Raw genomic sequence first — 4067 nt, 5'->3', positions numbered from 1 at the left:
AAAACCGTATATTTAACTGGGAGTTTAGGAATACTTGGTACGTCACCAAGGGTTGTAGAATAATACTTGTACCAGAGAGAGCCTTTTAACGGCATGTCGCAGACAGAATCAGCAGGAAGGGTTGATCTACTCTGGACTGGGTGGCACAGGAGGTTGGCTGATATTTCCAATATCGATGTCTGTTGAGATTAAACAAAGAGCTTATTCTCTCCTCGGACATATATCACAGCGAGAAACGGTCACCAGGAAAACAATTCCCCGAGGAATATTTCCACCAGAGAGTGAAGCGGATTATTACTCAATATTTTAAGGGATGAAAATGGGTGTTGACGTTGAGGGTGTAATCTATCCCCCCTCCCTTACCAAACCCCCCACTGAGAGGCTGTCTGGTGGGCTCCCCCCTCTGAAGCTGTATGGGAAAGGTGTTTCAAAAGTGCTGTCAGGTAGCGGGTTCAGGAATCGGACCCGCACCGAGTTGCAGGCCGTTCAGGCAGATTACCGAGTGGCGGGAGAAGCGGGTGGCTCTGTTCATCGCTGTTCTTGCTGCCATTCGCCCTCAGGGCGAGAGCGGTTGTTAGGGTGTGAGGTCGAGAAGTGGGGAAGTGATATTGTGTAGGGGGAAGTGAGTGATGGGACTGGTTGTCCACAGGGTCCCGAAGAATAGCCCTGGTGAGTAACTGTGTTGCATTCTATAGACTGTGCACACATCGGCCATTATGTGCCGTTGGTGGATGCAGGGGACTTACATGTTGCAATTGCATTCGTTAGTTCTGTAGCAGTGTCTCACGGTCTGCTCACAACAGATAAGAGAGAAATGGGAAATGTGGTAATCACTTCCCATATTTTTTTCAACAGTTCAACTGAACCAGAAATAATGACAAAAACAACCCAGTTCCCCCTCCATCGATCACTCGACCCCACAGGCAAGCTCACGTTGCAAAACATAAGGACGGTTTTACAGATCGATGTCAGTAATAGGTTGATTATCCCTTCAGGACTGCAGGCTGCAGTACATACAGTATTCACAACTCGTCCAAACCCTTCTGCACCCACTCTCAAGCATTAAGTCAGTTCTACAGGACTGTAAAAATATTTATCCACAGGCCACACTACCCATCTCCTAGGAAGTTTCTAGGGCATCGCAGGAGGACCGAACACACAATGCTGGAGGAACTCGGCAGGTCCAGAGGCACCCATGGAATATCAACGTTGTAGGGCGAGACCCTTCACCAGGAGCGGGAAGGAAGGGGGCCGAGAAGCTGGAATAAGAATGTGGGGGAGGGCAGGTCGGTCAGGCTGAAAGGCCAGTGATGATGACGTCAGTGGTGACCGGATTGTTTAGGCCTCTGACTATCCACACGATCAATGCCTCTCATTATCTTATACACCTCTATCAGCTCACTTCTTATCATCCATCGCTCCAAGAAGATAAAGCCGAGTTCACTCAACCTATTCTCATAAGGCAAGCTCCCCAATCCAGGCAACATCCTTGTAAATCTCCTCTGCACCCTTTCTACAATTTCCACATCCCTTCTCCGGAGAGGCGACCAGAACAGAGCACAGTCGTCCAAGTGGGTTCTGACCGGGGTCCGATATCTCTACAACATTACTTCTTGTCCATTAACTCAATCCCACGACTGATGATGGCCAACACACCATATGCCTTCAGTTTTTTTTTTGGATCAGCATAAACACAGCTTTCAATTTCCAGGCACATTTACATTTCTTCCCCTCACAGATATCAGCAATCAGAATACTTCCATCAAAATATGGACATCACCACAGCATCCTATACAAAAGCCGTCAATAGCATAGCAGACAGGTTTACATAATATATTGCAGAAACGGCTGCCATGTTTCATGAAAACTATTGGTTTTTGAGTGTATCAGACATGTCAAAAAGTCCAAAGGAATGCATTCCATGACTATTTACGCCAGCAAAATAGTCCATCGGCCTTATCTGATTACCAACAATGTAAAATGCTCTTCCTCGCACTAGAAGTCAAGATGAGTCCTCTTTGAATCCTTTTTGGCTGCAGGAGAAGTGCCGGAGGACTGGAGAATGGAAAATGTAGTTCCCTTGTTCAAAAACGGTATTAGCGTGAAAACTGGGAACTATAGACCGGTGAGTCTAACGTCGGCGGTATGCAAACTACTGGAAAGGACTTTTAAGGATAGGATCTAGGAGCATTTGGAGAAGTACAGGCTACTCATGAATAGTCAACATGGCTTTGTGAAGGGAAGATCGTGCCTCACGAGCCTGAATGTTAACAAAAGAAATTGATGAAGGTAGGGCAGTGGACGTGGTCTACATGAACTTTAGCAAAGCATTTGACAAGGTCCCTCATGACAGACTCATCCAGAAAGTCATGAGGCATGGGGTAAGTGGAAACCTGGCTGTTTGGATAAAAAGAACTGGCTTAAAGGAAGAAAGCAGAGGGTATTTGTGGTCGGAATGTAGTCTGCCTGGAGGTCGGTGACTAATGGAGTGCCGCAGGGATCTGTCCTGCGACAACTGCTATTTGTGATTTTTATAAATAACCTGGATGTAGAGGCAGAGGGATGGGTGAGTAAGTTTGCAGATGACTGAAGATTGGAGGAGTTTTGTATGGAGATGTCGGTTGTCGAATGTTACACGAGGATATAGACAGGCTGCAGAGTTGGGCAAAAAAATGGCAGATGGAGTTCAATCCGGAGAAGTGTGGAGTGATGCAGTTTGCAAGGACAAACCAGAAGACTGAGTACAGAATTAATGGTCAGTTACTTAAGAGTGTGGATGAACAAGGGGATCTTGTGGTTCAAATCCATACATCCTTCAAGGTCGCTGCAGAGGTTGATAGGGTAGTTAAGAAGGCCGATGGGATGATAGGCTTCATTAACAGGGAGAGTGAGTTCAAGAGTAGAGAGTCATGTTGCAACTCTACAAATCTCTGGTGAGACCGCACTTAGAGTATTGTGTTCAATTCTGGTCAACTCATTATAGGAAGGATGTGGAAGCTATGGGGAGGGTGCGGAGGAGATTTACCAGGATGTTGCCTGGTTTGGAGAACAAGTTATATGAAGCAAGATTAGCAGAGCTGGGACTGTTCTCTTTTGAGCGTAGAAGAATGAAAGGGGACTTGAGAGAGTTCTACAGGATGATGAGGGGCATTGATAGGGTGGATAGTCAGTACCTGTTTCCCAGGGCACCACTAGCAAACACCAGAAGGCATATTTACAAAATTAAGGGAGGAAGGTTTAGGGGTGACATCAGGGGTAAGTTTTTTACACAGAGTGTTGTGAATGCCTGGAATGACTTCCCAGCGATGGTGGTGGAGCCTAAAACATTAGGTATTTATGAGCCTCTTGGGCAGGCACACGGATGAATGAAAAATGATGGGTAATAGGGTCGTGTGGGATTAGTACATTTTTTTAAGGATTATATGGTTCGTCACAACATGGAGGACTCCAGTGTGTGGTTCTGGAGTGTCAGAGAGATCGGACCCAGCTTCTTGTCCATCACTTTGACTTCGTTCTCCGTAACTTCCTGAGTTACTTGACGAAAACCAGGGTCCAACGTGTTAGCCCAGCGAGCTCCTTAGCTCAGTGCGAGCGCTCTGTGCAGTCCATATTGACCACCATTTTAACTTTCCGGTGGCATGGCGTTGAAGCAGCTCAAAAGTAAAAACTCATCGATGTTCATGTTGTTAAATCCGACACTTGGGCATTGAAAACCGTTGAAACGGATAGGTTTACAGGCGAAATCATCAGAGTTACGGTGCTGAGCTCAGCAAAGCAGACGTCTCACTGCGCCGCCATCTTGAAAAGGCCCCCGTATGCCTTCTTCACCACAGAGTCAACCTGGGCAGCAGATTTGAGTGACCTCTGGTGCTGCAGATACTAACGTTGTCCTCTCTCCCGTCACCACCGCCGATCTTCATCCTTTTCCTCGGTCCTGATCACCACTGCTTCTTTTTCTCTTCCATCGTGTGTGAACCCGACATGATGCAGGACCACAGCCTATTTCGTAACGAGAATCCGCAGCATCTGAATGAACGATATTATATTATAATTAATTCAGAACGACA

Source organism: Hypanus sabinus, unplaced genomic scaffold (assembly GCF_030144855.1).
Source record: "Hypanus sabinus isolate sHypSab1 unplaced genomic scaffold, sHypSab1.hap1 scaffold_948, whole genome shotgun sequence".
In the NCBI taxonomy this organism is placed as follows: Eukaryota; Metazoa; Chordata; class Chondrichthyes; order Myliobatiformes; family Dasyatidae; genus Hypanus; species Hypanus sabinus.
The sequence above is the reverse complement of the archived record's forward strand: the minus strand, read 5'-3'. Positions refer to the sequence as shown.